This window comes from Triticum urartu, chromosome 4, assembly GCF_003073215.2.
Source record: "Triticum urartu cultivar G1812 chromosome 4, Tu2.1, whole genome shotgun sequence".
NCBI lineage: Eukaryota > Viridiplantae > Streptophyta > Magnoliopsida > Poales > Poaceae > Triticum > Triticum urartu.
In genome coordinates, this window is record NC_053025.1 from 463,146,657 (window position 1) to 463,165,954 (window position 19,298).

The window sequence follows — 19,298 nt, forward strand, 5'->3', positions numbered from 1 at the left end:
ATGGTTCTCCATGAGAAAACCCTATGCAATTGCCGAGAGGGGGTTTTCTCTGAACAAGCAGACGAGGGAGAAGGGGATTCAGGCCCAGTGAAATATTGCCGCTTCGTCCATCCAGCTTACTGCTAAAGCTGGAAAGGGGGGGTTGTGATTTGATGGCTCATTGGGCATTACTGCGGCGCTACGACCGGGGTGTGTCTACCGTGAAGTTGTGCACTCTAATTTGTGCATATGGCCCGTGGACCCCGTTGCCGATTGCCCCACATATCAGCGAAAGGAAGTAGAAAGACAGGAGTAACTAGTTACACATAAATATATTTTTTGATAGAGAGAAATCCCTCTGTAAATAAATATACAAATCTTTTATATCACAGGCTCACCTTGCTGAGAAATATACTCCCTCTGCAACGCACGGGCATTATGGGGGTTCAACTTTTTTTATGGGGGTTCAGCTGAGAATATAATACTCAGATAGGCTCACGGTTCTGGACTTTGGGCCGCAGGCCGACCCTGCATGTTTGGGGGCCCATGTGTTCTAACTCAACGCTTTTCATATTGCAAGCGATCGGTACGGCGCTGGTTTTAGATGCTGTCGCAAGGCGAATACACAAAATTGAATAAAGCACGACAGCTGTTGGAATGAAATCGAACGACAGTTCCTAACCAGCAATCAGAGTTGCAATTCTATCAATGATATACCATGTGATAAATAATACTGTCGTACTACTTATATGCACAGGACACTTGTTTCACCATGCCAGATTTTTACATCAAAATCTCTCGGAGGATAGATCAGTTCGGTAGTTGCGTGCTGCTACTGAAGAATTTCAAAGTTGATTTAGACCAGCTCTCCTTGCCGAGAAAGTTCGATTTTGACATCATCCCCTACCGCAAGATATGATTTAGATTTGAACCATGAACATCCTTTAGCATCAATCATCATGCGACCATCCTTTGTACTTATGGTATATTGAGCAGGTTCATTCACACCAAGGCTGCGCATGATAAGAGAAACTTGGCCGCGGTCACCCGGATTGTTGAACGACTCCCTCGTTGCTCTAGGAATTCTCTGTTTGCAAACAAGAAGACATACCCAAATAGTTAGATCAACACAGTGAATCATGTGAAACAACATGAAAAGAAAAAAGAACGAAGCACTTGGGCGGCCAATGCTTACCAAGAAGGTGGACATGTCGGTTTTTGTAAGGACTTTGGTATATGAAGTGCAAACTACAGCCCAGTCTGTTGGCGGTGCAACTGCATGGGCCGGAGCAGATGCAAGTGCAAGTGTTGGTGCGGGTGCCGAAGCCGCTGCTGCTGCCGGAGATGGTGCTCCTTGTAGAGCTGGTGCCGGTGTCGGAGTAGGTGCCGGTGTCGATGCCCGATCCTCCGGTAGATCAGACTGATCCACAGACGTGGTCGGTGCCCAATCCTCAGCAGGATCAGACTGAGCTGCTGCCGCTGTCAGTGCTAGAGCAACTGCCGGTGCTCGATTTGTGCGAGACAGCGGCGATCGTGTCTGGTCTGCTATGATTAGCTTTCTAACTTGACTAGGATCCGTGACCGTGATCCAGTTTTTTCTTCATTTGTTTTAAACGCGAGAAGGACTAATTATGGCGTTTTTGTTAAACCAAACTGCAGTTCATCATAGGGATTCAGCTTGTACTCAGACAACAGACTGATCCAATTTTTTCCAGTAATATAAGTGATGGACAGTGCCTTCGTTATTGACACGACATAAGAAGTGAAACCTGCAAAAATAGCCATCGTAGAGCAAACCAAACGGTTTATTCTGTGATGAATGTCACATGGCAAAACCTGCATCGTAAAATTGCAGGAAAGAAAGAAAACATGACATTAAATCAATAAGATTTAGACAGTAAATCAATAAGATTTACTTGATGTGAGACGAGTGAATCCTTACCAGGAAATCACTATGTTGAAGTACTAAACAGAAGATTGATCGTCCAACTACGCGTGGCATGCAGGGGACCCACCTACTCCCACAAGCAGGACAGTCCAAAGGTCGTGACAAATCATATGGACCGAACATCCATGGGACTGGAAATCCTGGTGGGTGCGATAAACCCTGCAATGCATACAGATATTGGAGTGTAACCATAATTGATAAACCGTCCTCACAAAAAATATGATCTGGATACTTCAAAATATACAGACTGAATTGAGTGGACAGACATTAACATAGACCGTTCTCAGGACTGACCACACACCAAAAGCGGCAGTACTAATAAACAATACAGGGTTCACAAGCACAAATCAAGTACTGAACAATAGTACTTACTACAGACAAGCAAAGTTGCACTAACTAAACTGTGCAGACTATTTCTTGCCACTGACCTACGGGATGAACCCCGCATAACTGACTAGGCCATGGACTTCGTGTGAGATGTCTACATGCACCATCACCATCTTGTCAACCTTGGAGAACCTAACAGAATGGTCTTTCCACTCATAAACATGATGATGAAGACATGCCGCATCCGATTTGTTGGGAAGCTTTACAAGAACCACACCCTTCGTAATTGAAGGCACAACCAGGAAATTGTTGTGGTCAAGTACATCCTCGAGAACACGCCTGACAACAATGCTACAGGAAAACACTAGTTCAGGACACGTGGCAACAAGGACACAGCAGCTGGATAGTTCAGCAGTAGAACTCATCATCAGGTCTTCCAGTTCACACGACATGACTTTGAGAACTTCATCTCCACCGCAGACCTGGTTCTAATTCAAACAGAAACCATATTTTATTACTACCTCCGTTCAGAAATATAAGATGATTTTCGATATTATACTCCATATATGACTACATATATGCACAGAAATGAGTGAAAAAAGACACTAGAACATGTCTTGAAAGGCATGAGAGCAGAGGGATTATATGCAATATCCATAACACAAGTTACTGAGGCAAATATACCCTCTTAAAAGGTAGCATTGATGTTCATAAAGTACTCCCTCCGTCCCAAAATTCTTGTCTTAGATTTGTCTAGATACAGATGTATCAAGTCACATTTTAGTATTAGATACATCCGTATCTAGACAAATCTAAGACAAGAAATTTGGGACAGAGGGAGTAGTTGAAAGTAATCTATAAGAAATCAGTGTCAACCTCTCGCATGTTTTGGTCAAAAGAGGAATTTAGAACCGTCATTTGGCACACTAAAATCACATGCAAGATCACCCAGAAACTTGTACTACCAGTACTAGTACCGCGTGTTAGATGAAAAAACACGATCAAGATCGAGAAAAAGATCGTCAACAAGAGACATTACGTGGACTTGCTTAATGAGGGATCCCGGAGAGGGGGGCTTGGACAGGGCGATGGCTTTGAGCTTGTCTGCGGCAGTCTTGGTGGGGTGCTTGCGCTTCTTCATACCATGAGCCTCGATGGTTTTGGCCAGAGCCATAGACATCACGTCGGCCGGTGCTCCGGCGTCCGTCCAAGAGAGGAAGCTGAGAGAGAAGAGTGAAAGGAGGAACGAGATGAGGGAGAAGCGAAGCGAGTGGGGGTTTTCTTCAAAGAGGAAGCTGAGAGAGAAGAGTGAAATGATGGTTGCTTCGTCCGTCCAACTTACTGCTGCAAAGGAGGGGGTTTTGTGATTTGACGGCTCATTGGGCATTACTGTGGCGGTTCGATCGGGGTAGTCTATCATCACTCTACTACGGAGTAATTTAGTGCATGGCTGGTGGACCCAGGTGCTGGCTGTCCCACACGTCAGCGAACATGAGTAATTTAGTGCATGGCTGGAGGAGGATCCGCACGGTAGAGCGTGTCCACTATTTTTCTGAAGAAAAAAATGATTACAACAAGCGTTTCCACTCTTACGACGGAGGAGTGTGAAACACATCAGCCACTTGAACATACATAGTGCTCCTACTACTAGGCATGTGCAGTGGTTCATACGTCAGTACTACACAATTTTGTTGCTAGTGTAGTAATATATGATGATAACAAATGATGTTGTGCGCATGTCAACTACTCCTATATGTAACATAGTACCGCTTTTTCAACTATTCGGTCGAGAATGAACGGTGAGATCAATGTTAAAAGAAGTAGGTCCACAGTGCATGGAGAGTACGGTGCTACAGTACTCCACGAAACATGAACCATATGAAGCACGAATAGTGTTAGGCAGGGTGTATGAAGGGTGCACGGGATGGGAGCAAAAGTTCGCTTCTCGACCCACTTTTGGGTGTTTGGCAGAGTGCATGAAGGGTGCATGAGTCCACACTAGTAGGTTGACAAAAATACACAAAGAGGAAACAACTATATTGAAATGAGAATGCAACCAAACACACCCACATGCTTTGTGCTACAGTGACTGATCTGCACCGTCTGAGTTTGATCCAATGGTCATGTTGAGCCGAGACATGGACATGCCCATGCAGAGGGTGCCTAAACACCACCGAAGTCCCTCTGCTTCTCGAGGCGCACGACGTTGGTGATGCAGGGTGCAACCGCCCGCAGAGCCCGCTCCCGGTCGATGGGAGCCAGTGTCAGGTGCCTCACCTCGGACTCCGTGATCTGCTGCGCCGCCATGGCACCAGGTAGAAGCAATGGGGAGATGAAGCAAAAGGGGCGAAATGGCTGAAAGGCAATGCAATCTACGGGAAGGCGGAGGGAGCGGGGAATCTTTTGGTTTTCACCATGGTAAAACACCAGTCGACGACTTCTCACATCAGGGAGCAGTGGGTTTTTACAGGCGGAGTCATCGTGACTAATTGCTGCCGCGCCTGCTCCCGTCAATCAAAAAAATTAAAAATCCTGCCGCGCCTGCTCCCGTCAATCAAAAAAAATTAAAAATCCTGCCACACCCAAACACACCAGAGCAACGCCGTAGTGGATATTTAAATTTACCTGTCAGCAAGTAGATAAAAAAGGGGTGAAAAAACAAATGTGGCGGCAACCTAGCTAATCGGCCGAACTAGCCCAACTAGCTAGTCACCGTGCTTCACTGATGTACTCGGCGGGAAAGGTGGTCTTTCATGATTTGACAACTCATTTACTTGCTTCGGCGCTACGACCGAGGAGGACCCAAAAAACGCGCGGTAGGGCGTCCCACGTCAAGAAGAATATATGCGTGCACCACCCGGGAGGACCCCGAAACTGCGCGGTAGGGTGTGCCACGTCTCGGCACGAAGGAAAAATGTGCATGTAAAAATATACTGTATCAGACGTAGTACCTATGGTTCGACCTCGGGACCCAGCCAGTCGGTCGAAAACAACCCACTAGCCACACAGCTTTATCATGCAAACGTGGCATGGAGGATAGATGTGGTTAGCTCCGTCTTGACCAACCACAACGTCTCTTGTTCTAGGCGATTCTTCTATTTTCCAAGCTTTTTTTAGTTGTAATAACACCACGGCAAGCTAGCGCCGCTTTTCGTGTGTGCCCGTGTAAAGGTTAGACGATGGAGAGAAGAGAGATTGAGATCGCAGACTTGGGACCCACCAGTAAGTGAGACAATGCTCATGCACGTGTTGACGAGGCACTCCCTCTACTCCACTCAACACAAGTACTGTATAAAATCAAGTTATGGGACAAAGCCAACAACCGTTCGTTTTTTCAATCTATCGACTTACGCTTTGTAGTCCAGGTTGCCAGTTCGAATCTCGTCGTTTAGATTTGTTAGTTTTAGGTCCAAATTTGATTAATGACAAGTGGGACTCCCGTGTGTTGTTCCGATATTTCAGTGTAGGATGGTTTTTTTGAAAAAACACTTTGCGCGGTTAGACAATTAACGACACGAGTTACACGTTTTTTGCAAGTTTACGAACAAAAATGACAGCGGCATATAATATCACATCCACCCCGCAGCTTAGATACTATGGTGATACGAGTTTTTACACCGTTGGAAGTGAGATCCAATGGCTTGGGATTAGTCTTTGTAATTATGCGCAATTTCCAAACTCTCCAAAGGTTTTTTTGCAAATAAAACATTCAGGACTCGTGTGTGCCACTGCATCTTTGATCCAACGGCTCCCCGGTGCTCATATTAGGTGCTCCCCATAGCTTAATTACCTGCTACGGTGATATGAGCATCTAGGTCGTATGATCAGTGATCAGATGGCACATGCGTAGTACTTGTACTTTCTGCGCATTTCCCAAACTCTATCAGCCGTATATTGTAAAAACATTCAAACCTCCTACTGTGGGTCGTTAGATCTCAATGAACTCGTATCACCATAGAATCTACGATGCGGGAGCACCTCATACTCTCCCATGCGAGAAAACATAAGGTGCTATCGCAGCTTGGATGCTACGGTGATACGAGCTTGGAGGTCGTTTGATCTGAGATCCAATGGCATCTGAGCAGTCTTTGTGCTTGTAAGCAGTGGCCGAACTCTTTTGGGGCTTTTCTGCAAAAAACCATTCGAACCACCGAGGAGATGTTGGGTCACAAATCCAACGCCTCCGAAGAGCTTGTATCACCAAAGCATCTAAGGTGTGGTAGCACATGATATTCTTACATACAGGAGAATATGATGTCCTCCTTCATCTTAGATGCTATGGTGATACGAGCTTCGAGGTCGTTGGATATGGGATCAAAGGGCATCTAAGTTGTTTTTGTACAAATTGTGTGCAATTCTCAAACTCATCAAGGTTTCCTACAAAAATATTAAGACACATCATGTGAGCTGCTATATCTCAGATCTACAAGCTCCAAGCAACTCGTATCGGCATATAGCATCTAAGGTATGGGGGCACATGATATTCTCCCGGGGAGGAGGGGTGGGGGTGCACAACCAATCGGTGGTTGGGAGGGTGGGGACAAATATAATCTAAACAACCCTAAACAGAGCTCCACAATTTTATCTAAGGTCGAGGGGTTGACCCCTCACAATCATAGCTCCGCCTAAACACAACATTTGCATGTACTATAGTACTAGACTTAATTTTCATGTTTCAGTTTCATGTTCATTTTAAATATTGAACTGAGGACCATGGATGTCTTACATTTTACTCCCTTCATTCCTAAATATTAGTCTTTTTAGAAGCTTCAAATGGACTGGCACATACGGATGTATATAGACATATTTTAGAGTCTAGATTCACTCATTTTGCTCCGTATGTAGTCACTTGTTGAACTCTCTAAAAGACTAATATTTATGAATAGAAGGAGTATTTTTGAATTCGTGTCATACATGCCTGGTTTGGAAAAATAGATGCACTATACTTATTGGATTGTTGTTGTGTTCGTGGGTGTGTGTCTGTGTGTGTGTGTGTGTGGTCATATGCTTGATACATACAAAGTTTTCTCACATCCATATTGTTCATCTTTTAAATTTGAATTTGCATTTGAAAACTTACTAGGGATACCATGAAATGTGAAATACACGTTGAGATCACTATATCACAAACTCACTCTAATTCAACAACTCGTCATAAATCAATTACCACGTTGAGATTAGTATTTGCAAGGAAAATACGAGTATTGTAATACACATAGATTCGTTCGGCAATTTAAAAGGTTCCTTTCGTATTCTCAAATGGTAGGACCCAATGGCGTACCAGCCAGACCTTGGCTCGTGTTGATCCTAAAAAAATCGGGCTCGTGTTCTTCGGTGGCGTGCGTGGTACGCACATTAGGCAACCCCAACCAGTCGAGCCTCAGCGTTTCAAGTCAAAATATCTGGCGGCCAGAATTCCAGCCCTAGGAAATTCCCCTCATGTCCCCGGTCCATAATGACTATCGATGAACAACGGAGGGATGCTTTAGTAACTAGACAACGTTACCTACCGTGCCGAGCACGGTTCAATTCCCTCGGTCGCCGCTCATCAAGGTCACCCGTCAACTGCATTGCCTAGTACTACTACTACTACACCAGGATGAGCACAGAATTGAGCTCGTTTGTTCGTGCCTAGTACTTGAGTTAATATATTAGGCAATGCACTGGTACAGAGGGATTATCCTTTTACTCTGCATATATAACTTGTCTGAAGTCTAACTAAGCAAAATGTTTAGCCAAATCCTTTCTTAAGAAATACAACAGGACAGATGTACGGCTTGAAAATTTATTGCATGATGCAGGTTATGATATTGTTTCGAATCCTGGATCTTAAATTTCAGAAAATCCAAAAGTGAGCATAAATTCTTGAAACTAAGCATGGTCACGTGTTATGGCACAAATATTACTTCGTAAGTTTTTTCTTCAATTTGAGACAAGCTGCTTATGACAAGTTGCACAAATGAAGAGCCAAGGTATTTTGGAACAAAGACCTGTCATGTTAAGGCGAATGCTTTCACTATTGAAATTGTGGGCATTTACGTGCCGCCACGAGTCCCCGCTTCTCATCGGCAGGTGCCGTCCGAGCAAGCGTGTGAGTCGACGGGAGGCGTGCGAGCAGACCGCTGCACCGGCTGTCAGGGAGGCGTGCGAGTAGATCGCTGTGCAGGCTCATCGGGAGGCGAGCCCTTTGACCAGGCTCCGCCGCCCACCGTCGTCCCAACTGCTCCCACTTTTAATGTCGCCGGCGCCGCAGTTTAAAATCAACCCCGCACTACCCAGTATCGCTACAATCCTCTCTCTTCCTCTCCGATTCTCCTGTCTTCTACCTCCAACTAGCCTGACCTAAATGTACACCATGCCGCATCACGATGGTCTGCCCTTAGTGTTCCAGTTTCCTGAGGAAGACACCCAGCCAGAGTCTCAAGAACATAAGGCGCTTTGGGACGAGCTTGAACTGGCCTTGCGGGAAGACGCCACGCCTATCCCCGCTCCCGTTCCGGCTTCCGTCGCCCCGACTACGCCAGCGCCCATCCCCGTGGCATTGATGGGCTGGGAGCCGCACATTGTCGCCGAGTTTGATCCCACGGGATTCCACGAGGTCCGCGCCGACTTTCATGTGCCCGTGCACCTGCCAGCGCACGCTCGTGCCGGTGCCTGTGCACCTGTTAGCGCATGCACCTGCGCGTGCACTGACGTGCGCGCCCGTGCCGGTGCCCGTGCACACGAATGTCTCCGCCGCACCGTTGACAGCCCATGTACCCGCGCAGGTGCCAGTGCCCCCCCTCAGCGGCATGGATGGTCGCCGTTGACCGCTTCCTTGCACCAACGCCAGTCGCTTCCTCCCGCCAGTTGACTCACTCTGAAGTCTAGAACATTTTGGCCTTCCTTGAAGCTAGGTCAACGTTCAGGAGTACGCCAACAACGACGCAAGACGCCGCCGTCACTGTCGGTCAGTGGCCCGACGACACAAAGAGCACGGCACAGGAGCCGCTTCCCACCGCGAGAGGCCCCCGCCGCCGCCACGTAATCTAAATTTGCCATGAAAAACGTTCGGATTGCCATGCTTAAAATCCGAACGTTTATCATTTCTGTTTATTTTATATCGATCATCGTATAATTTAAAGTCGGAGTCAGACTGAACGAAATGTATGGTTTGATCGATTGAATGTTCTGCTGGAGCCGTATCAAATTAAATATAAAACGTCATCAAGCCACATGTATTCCTTCTCATCCAACGACCTAGACTGCTTCAATGTCGAGCGCTCAACATGTTTAGCGTGCAGTTAATTTCATGCCAAAAATAGTGCTAATCACATGACAACACGCAAATAATATCCTAGTAGTTAATATCCGCATGCACTTAATATACTTCCAAATTAACGTGCATTGCACGTACACACTGACTAGTGCTGCTAGTACGTGAAACTGGTGCCGTGACTTGTGAACGCGTCCAGATATGGTCAACGGCAACATCGCCCGCGAGTTCTTCCTGTTTGCCCGTGCGTCTGAACGCAGAAGGGGAGGAGAGAGAGAGCACACATGGAACCCACCAGTAAGTGAAGGCGAATAGTACTAAAAATAATATTACATGTTATCCATTAATTAGGCTGTGGTAATATAAAAACATTATGTGAACAAAGGGGGTACAACAAACATTGCTATTCTACGTATGTTGCCTATTGACGTGCGGCTTGAAGGCCCGGTCGCATGTTCGATCCTCGTCCTTTATTTTTTAATTTGTATATGGGTCCAAATTTGTTTCATGACATGTGGGCCCCTCGGTGTGTAGTTTGTAGCACTTTAATTTGTGGGTCAAATTTTTTTCCATTCCAAGTGGACTATCGGTGTGTAGTTTTGTACCTTATTTATAATAATTAAAGATAACAACATAGTTTTTTCAATAATACCATGGTGCGACGTTGAAGGCGAGAAAGGACGTGCGAGAGAGCAATGACCGAGCCAGAGGGAAATCAACTAGGGGAGTTGCGTGGGTTGCAACGGTGTTTGGAGTAGTTGTGGGCCGAATGCTACAAAAATATAATCTAAACCGACCGGAATAAATGCCTACACAAATTAATCCAAGGTTGGAGTGCCCCTCGCAATGTAAATAGCTCCGGCTTTGCGAGGGATGGAGAGGTAGTAGCTTCAACGCGTGGAAGATACTGTGTGATAAAGCGAGGTCAATCGAGAGACATATAGATAGAGAGACAAAGTGAGTGCGGTCCGACATTCATTAAACAAATATATATGCTCTGCAGAGATATTGTCCGATTGAGCTTTTTGGCAAGGGTGAGGGCTGCAAGGTAGAGCTTGAGAGATGATCCACTCATAGACGTGTAGATATATTTTGTGCATGGGAGGAAGCAAGGTCAACCGATCACATAGGGTCGCCGTGCGAGCGAAAGAGTGAGACGGGTTGGAGAGAGTGACCTAGATAGACGATGTGCGTGAGAGAGTATACAATGTGAATAGGTCGAATTGGGCTCAAATATGGTGATATATCATTTTTGTCCGAGAAAGAGCGAGGTCAATCGAGACATACCTAGAGAGAGAGAGAGAGAGATTGAGTGAGCGTGGCCCACCATGAGGTCGAAAGAGTGGCGGCGGCTTGGATGGACTAACCTAGATAGACAATCTGCGTGAGAGAGTATAGAGTGTGTCGATCGAGGCCCAAACAGGGAGATATATCATTTGTGTGTGAAAGAAAACGAGGTTAAATGAGACTCAGATAAAGAGAGCGAGATTGAGCGAGTGTGGCCCGCCGTGCGGAAGAAAGAGTGAGACAGTCTCGAGGGAGTGACCTAGATATACAACGTGCGTGCGTGCGCACGAGAGGTTGGGGGGGCTAGATAGGCAATGCATGCATTTAGCGCGAGAGGGTGAGAGGGAGAGGGGGGAGAGAGACAGCTCGACATGGGGTGCAATGGCGGGTGTGTGAGGTAAATACATTTGGTAACAGAGTGGAAAAAGGGGTTGTGTAGTTGAGAGACTTAGAGATAGAAACATGGAGAGAAAGAATGAATGTGTGTTGGAAACCGATAGCTTCCTAAGGTGGTTAGGAGAGGAAGATTGACCGATACATGAAGTATGTAGCGTTTGTGCGGGGGGGGGGGGATAAAAACAACATTTGAATGTACATAGTACGAGACTTAATATTGATGTTTCAATTCGGTGTACATTGTAAGATTTGAACCGAGGACCAGGCATATGGGTAATTATTTCGAATTCGTGCCATACTAAGTTTCGAAAAGCTGACATTGACTCAGTTTGTTGTGCTATTTTGTAGGTCATATGTTTGAATCCATCCAAAAGTTTTCTCACTACCATGGTGTTCATCATATACATATGAATTTGTATTAAAAAAGTAGCGTGGATACAGTGAAATGCGAAATCCACGTTAGAATTGGAGATCGCTACGTGCACACACTCTAATTCAAATAACTAACTACGTGACACACACTCTAATTCAAATAACTAATTATGTGACACACACTCTAATCCACATTAGCGTGGGTACCATTTCGATTTTTTTCAAACAACTCCTCATTAATTAATTTATAGTACTCCCTCTGTTCACTTTTATAAGACCTTGAAGACATTTCAGACAATGTGCAAAACAGTTCATTTTAAGTTGTCTGAAACGACTTACAAAAGTGAACGGATGGAGTATCTCGTTTTGAATGACTAATTATTGCAAGGAAAACACGGGCATGGTAGTACATACAGATTCATTTGCAAATGAAAGAAGATTCGTTTGCATTCTCAAATGTAGGCGCACCAGGCAGACCATGGTCGTGTCGGGGTGGACGCTGCTTCGGTGCCTTAAAGGCAACTGCCTTTGGGTCACTGACATGTGGGCCAGCCACCTGTTGGGCCCACATGTCATGGACACAAAGGCAAGTGCCTTAAGGCACCAAAGCATAGTCCTGTCGGGGTGGTCGCATGTGTCGGACGAACACGTAGCACCCAGCCACCCAGCCCCCTCCCCCCCAAAAGGACGATGACAATATAAGTTCGCGCTTCCACGTTTCGGATTGAAATATCTGGCGGCCCCAATTCCAGCCCTGCAAAATCTCTCTTCTCCACCGTCCCCTTCCGTGCCCAGATTTTGCTCAAATCCCTAATTCGCCGCCAACCCTCGAATCACCCCTCGTCTCGTCTCTTTCCCCACCGTTCCCCACCTCCGTGCTGGAAGACGACGACGAAGACGACGGTCGCGCTTCACCACCGCACCGGAGCTACCTCATCTACGCCCTCGTCCACCGCACCGGGTGGTCCACAGACAATGTTGGCCGCCGCAACCGACGTGCCTCACAGACACCGAGTTCCACCGCATCAGGTGCGCTTCACCGACGCCGTCTCCCAACTTACCGGGGCTACTTCACCGAGCACATCATCGCACCTCCGCCTCCGAGGCTGTTGGGGCTTCACCAACGGTCTCGTCCACCGCATCGTAGCGCTCCGCTGCCACTCAAGATCTGCATCCGTGCGCGGCCAGCCAACGCCAGCGCATCACCCTCAATGGCTCTGAAGTGACCCGCACTCTAGCTAGGCGAGCATGCCCAAACGCCGGCCTGAACTAGGTATCCACACATCACTCCATTGTGCACTGTTCCGACGATGTTTGGATATCCTTTCACTGCTCTCTTAGCTTACACGCATATGCAACTCTGACTTTAACTCTTATTTCTTCTCGAGATATCATCTGAAATAAGCAAATCCATTTTTTAGTGAAGCATGATGGCGCTACGGGATCTGGTACACATCCTGCACACCCGTATAACCTTGTAAGTATCTGTCCTCCGGCACAACATCAAGGTCGATTCCTCTTATTTGATCAACCATTTGCCGTGTCAAAAATGCAGAGTGGGATGCAAGGAGGCCTGCACATCCAAGCAAGTGGTAACATGGACTTGTACATGGAACATCCCAAGCGCAAGCAGAGCTGCAGTGAGCCTATACAACGAGCTAGCGTAAGTCCCTGCATATCATTTAATTCGTACTGGCATTCGTGTATGATTTGTGTGCAGTGGCTAATCCACGAATTCAAGTTACCAGGGGCGAACATTTAACTTAAAAAATACGGAGGCACTTGCACTCCGGAAATCAACATTACTTGAGAAATGTGAAGCTACATGCACTTTGAAAACCAGCTAATGATCCAAAGTAGTTCAGATTGTAAACACTAAATGATGCAAGCACCAAAAAACACAAAATGCAACATGGTGTACAAGGACTACAAACATGGTCTGTACCTTCTTGAATTATTCATTCTCTGGCTAAAAATATCAAAGTGTAATTGCACGTATAACCAGTGCACAAACTGCATATCAATATATCTATCCTGCACAAGTATGCCAATAGTTTCAAACAACAGATTAGAAAAGTATTTATGCTATGTTGACATGATACGGGGACTTTCTGGTAGATGGCCTCGACATTTCCTCAAGCTATGAAAATGCACTATAATTTTCTTGTCATCAATGCCTGCAAATCTCTGTCTCTCTCAACATAGTAGATCATCATTAGACACTAAATCCTTCAATGAGCTTGCAAAATGCTTGCATTGGATCCCTCATTAGACACTATATGTTCATCACCAGGAGCATGTAATTTTTTTTGCATCAAATCCTTCATTAGCAGTCTGTTCATTAGACACTTCAGGCTCAAGAACAACATGAGCTTGTATGTTTGCACCGGAAACTTGATTAGATACATCAGATTCAGTCAGTTCAGTATTGATTGGGGGAGTTATAAAATAAGTAGAAATTGGTTTCATTTTCTCATAGATTCCCTACATATAAGCAGTTTTACAACACTGTCAGGTTTAACTATTGGCCAGAAATTGAAGAGTTGAATTAGATATAATCAGGGATGTGATGTACCTGCTCGTTGCGCATGCTACTCTTGCAAGCTGCGATTGTCCGTTTGCGCAAGCTCGATGCCATGCCCGTGCTGCCACCGCTGCCTCCCACGCAGGCTACACCCAGGGTTGGATCTTCATCTTCTTGTCCTTCCGTTCGCTTGAAGCCCAGCGACCGCCCTCCAACGAGGGCGTGAGGAAGTGCTGTGTCGGTCTGTCCAGCGGCGGCTAGGTTTGGAGCGAACCAAACTGGAGGCTGGAGCGAATGAATTGGGATTTTTCCTGCGGTCGATCGATATGGGAGGCGCTCATTTGGGCCGCGAGCCTGCTATAGGGTCTGCCTTGCACTTACATTATTGGCCCATCCAAATTGAAACATTTTTCTTCATTTTTTACATTGCCTGCTCGTGCGTTGGGACGAACAAAACTAGCATGGGCCAACCTGGACGACTCAAACTGGGTGCACACTTTCCAACCACCTGAGGCGGCCGTCCATACCAGCCCCTATGGTGGCGTTGCCCCTTTTTGCGTGCATGATTGGATAGTAAAAAATATTCTAGTGGCATTTTTGATTTACCCACAGATGGTTGAATTGCTTGTTTCTATGAACTGAGTTCGCCAATAATGTGAAGGATGCCAGTCTTTTCATCCTATTGTAGGTTGCTTAGATCTCGATATGCCAAAAGTAATCGCATGAAATATACAGTAAAAGCCAGCGTGATGTGTTTGGCTACAACTAGTCTGACTACACGTCCTCATATAACATATCAAGGACGCACCATCTTACTAGATTAACCATTCGACTTACCCATGCAGTGTGGGAAGAAAGAAGTATTAGGACTGCGTATCCAAGCAATTGATGCCATGGACTCCTTTGTACAACCTTGTAAGAGAAAAAGAAGTTGCAGTGTGCCTGTACAAAGAACTAGTGTAAGTTCAGTTACCCGCTTCTCGGAATTTTAGATAGCCACTTATTGCAAAATTGTTCAATTACGTTGCTTGGCTTAATTTAGTTTGCTACTGATTACATAATGGCACAGCCTGTTAATCATATTATAGACTGCGCCTATCTATGTGTTTGATACTTACTGTTAAGAATTATCTGTTTGCCTTAACTTAAATATCTACTTGTTTGTTTAACTGCTTTGTTGCTGCAACAACGGGTTACAATGATGTTAATAACTACTTTTCAGCATCCAATTGAAGCTCTTTAATTCCTTGTTTGTTTAACTGGTTTGCTGTTATAACTCCTAGTTGAGATGTTTTGCTAACTTCAACTTTTCTGAATCCAATCGAAACTTTAATGGCAAAACAGGTTAGCCCAAGATCAAAGAGCGAGGTCCCCATGGACGTTGCATCATCCCACAACAGTGGCACCGGCCCAATCATGCATTATGAATTGCCAACTGCTGATGCTCTAGAGGCTAAACTAGTGGTAGAAAGAGATTCTGCTTCTGCACTTAGAGATGAAGTTGACATGTTGAGGAAGCAAACAGCACAATCACAAGCAGTACTCAAGACAACCATTAAATATTTGGTGGATTTCAAAACGAAGCAAGCTGAGACTGACCAGATTGTTAAGGTCCTGAAGGAAAAAAGGAAATTAAATTCCTACTTGGTAAATCATAGGTGAAATGTTCTTTCCATAGTTGAATAACCTTTGTGTTGTCTGTTCATGTAATCAATCAAACCATTTGTTTTAGAGATCATGTAATAATTGTTTTTTTGTTTTTTGGTTTGTAATTTTATTTGAGCACAAGTCTGTATTAATTGATAAGACTCGGAGACATTTCATTTGGATTGGTGTGCCAGACCTACAAATATGCCAATCAGGCTAAATGTTGGCTAAAAAAGGATGTTGTTGTAGCCAAAAAAAGTACAACGGCCTGGCTTATGTATGTTAGTTGATATTATTGATCCATATACTCTATAAATGTTTATATGTCAGTTAGTTCTGTACATTCTTGGTTGATTGACTCGGTATTTGAATCTTGATACATCGCTTGTGTACATATCTAAATGGGAGTACACATTATGCTGCGTGTGACATTTGAGTTGGACATGAAGTGTTCCAAATATTCGAATTCACCTTAAACTGGATTCTAGTTTCTGAATTTGAGTATCGGCATTTGTAAACCATATTCATATATGACAGTGGAATACATGTTTGTCGTCCTTTCGAATATATATAAAAACACACAGAATGATTTATAAAGATTCATATAGGAATACAAAATGGATTCGCATTTAGTTGCCAGGGTAAACGTGGATGCTTATTGTCCCAAAATTCGAAAGAAGTAGCAAAATGTCCACTCCCACGTCGGCTGCCTGAAGCCAAGTGTTTGGGAGATGGAAATTACTGTCTACCCATTACACGGACAATCCATCGGCCCGATTTCCACTGCTCTAAATGGGGGTAGGTTAGTAACTTCAATTAGACGTGACACGACCGCCTCTGAGCCCATTCCGACACGGTGGGCATCAAACATGGATGGCAAAACTCATTTGATTCAAGCTCGTCCGAAAGACCTCTGTTTCTCCCTCCATTCCCCATTCATACACGGTGGGCGGCAAAACAAACTTGACTCGGCCGAAATCGATGTAGGCAAATATTTTCAATAGGGCAGGTTTGTAACTTCACTCAGACGTGACACAACCGCCCTACCTGTCAGCCCCGTTCATACACCGTGGGCGCCAACCATGGGTGCCAACCACCCACTCCTCGCCCGAAATCGCTCTGGGAAAATATTGGCAAGATGCGAGATTACCGTCCTATCCCCAACCGACGAGATGTCCAAATTTTAAACGGGGGCTAAGTTCGTAACTTTCCCATATTTTAGATAGGCCCGTCCCAAAAACATGGTTCCCCGTACCTCTCCCTCCATTTTCCCATTCATACACCGTCCGCGCTAGAACACCCCATCCCCACACCAGCCTCCGTCCGCCACCCCATCCATCGCCGCCGTCCTTCACCACATCCATCGCCACCGTCCTCCACCATGCCGGAGCGCCTACCAAGACCGCGTCTTTCACTGCTACAGATGGACGTTTCTCATCCACGGCGACAGACCAATAGCCTTGCATCGCGTCCTCTCGCTTCATCGGCGCCGTCGTCCTCTTTGCCAGGGCCGCTCACACGACCTTCTCTTCCACCGCAACGGGACTTATCCCCCGATGCACCCGTCTACCGTCGTAGATCTGCTTCAACGCCACCGACAGCCATCGCACCCCCGATGCCTACACGGCGCCGCAAGAGAGGTGGTACTTCATATCTCCTCAACTTTTTGATCTCAACCAGAAAATAGATCTGAACTTGGTTACTCTACTTTCTTTTCAGCTCTTAGAATTTAGTTCTTAGTTCGAAGCAAACAATGGATGCTAAATATCATTTCTCCAGTTTGCAGCTTCAAATCTGCCATGGCACAACCATAATACGGTTTAATTGATCATGCTTAGGGTTTAATTGATCATGTTGGTTCCGTGGTAGTTTCTTTAATAGAAATCGGAGGGGAAACCCTCTTTTGCTAAAAAATATGCTTAGAGCTTCCTCCTTTTATGATCACTATACGATCAGAATACGTGCTTCGTGTCATAATAACACTGCTCCACCCATCAAGCTAAACAAGCTTAGTTGTTCAAATACGAATCTGATATTATTAAAACAGAGTTGTTTAATTCGTCAGCTAAATGTTCCTAAATTAGTTTTGAAAATGCATGTTCGCCACTCGGGTGTGTATCTCTACAGGGTGCCCACGGTGGGCCGACCCACCTTGGGATTTTGGGTCGTCCCAGGCCCCGATTCCCCTCTGTTCTGCTACGCGCTTCCGATCTCTACTCGCCCCCAGCCGCCTGCCTCGTCGGTGACTTGCCGTCCCCGGACGGCATGACTCTAGGAGGAGACGCCAGACTAACAGGAGGCGAGGAGCCGCTCGCCCAACAGCGTCACCGCTGCCCGGGCGCGCCACCGTGCCTACCTTCCCAGTCCATTCAGGGCTCAGGCGTGCAACACCCACCAAGCCAACCCGATTTATCCTGAGATACGTCCTCAACACTCAGCAACCACTCCTCATCACCCATTTTCTAATTGATTCATTACTCATTAGGCAGGACTGTCATTAGGGTTTGTTGTGTGCTCAGTGCTACCTACACTTAATGGTTCAGATGTATTTCGGTAATCTTTAGTACCTCTAAAGTTCACAGGGTTTTCAAAATTCCGGCCCTCGAAACAGAAACTAGTCATTTTGGATTGTTGGTCGTAGTGACATTGACCCAGATTACTACTGCAAGCCAGGTTTGTTGACAATTTTACTTGTCTTTCTTACTCATTCGATATAATATCCAACTATTCACGTCGAGTAGTTGCAAACAATAAGTGCTAGACAAACTTCTTGATTCAGATTTTGGACGGTCTCTTACTGCAGTTACAATTCTGCATACTTATCCTAGTAAGCTCACAAGTAAATGATTTATTCACTACATCTATGCTTGCCTTGTCATATTTGTTGTCAATATTCTTTTAGGGTGGACCACCCTGTTTCTAAATACTGGAACCGTAGACATGAGTGAATAGTATTTCTCTATGTGATCTCTTCCATCATGTGTGGGTAACGAACACTGCATTATATAGAAAGAAAGTGTCATTTCCAGCTTTTACATAGGTTTCGATCTTTTACATGGAATACACTCTGCCTACTTGCTTTGTGTCGCACTACCAACACTCCACCCTTGAAGCCAAACATTACGCCACTCATAATTGCTTAGTTTATTTGTTCAAATACGAATTTCATATGATTCTAATGTTCCTACTTCAGTTTTGAAATGTGTGCCTGCCTATTATAGAGACATAAGGGGTTTGTATTTCTGTGTGTGGTCTGGTCAGCACGGTTGGGGAGGTGAACTTTGCATATGCAGGGGTTTATAGGGAGACACTCTCCGAGTTGAATCCGCAATGCATTCCATAGATAATTTGACTACTTTTTATGTTTTCATGAATCTCAGATTCTGAACAACATCATAATGATTATGAGCTTGCGCGCATGAAAAGAATAAAGTAGAACAATGCCATGGCTGTCAAACTTGGCATTAAGGGACTGAAATCAAGTCTGGATGCAATGTAATGCAAACGCTCTCCACGTACAGATTCATGCTCAGAATATGATCCTAACAGTGATTCTGTGCTAG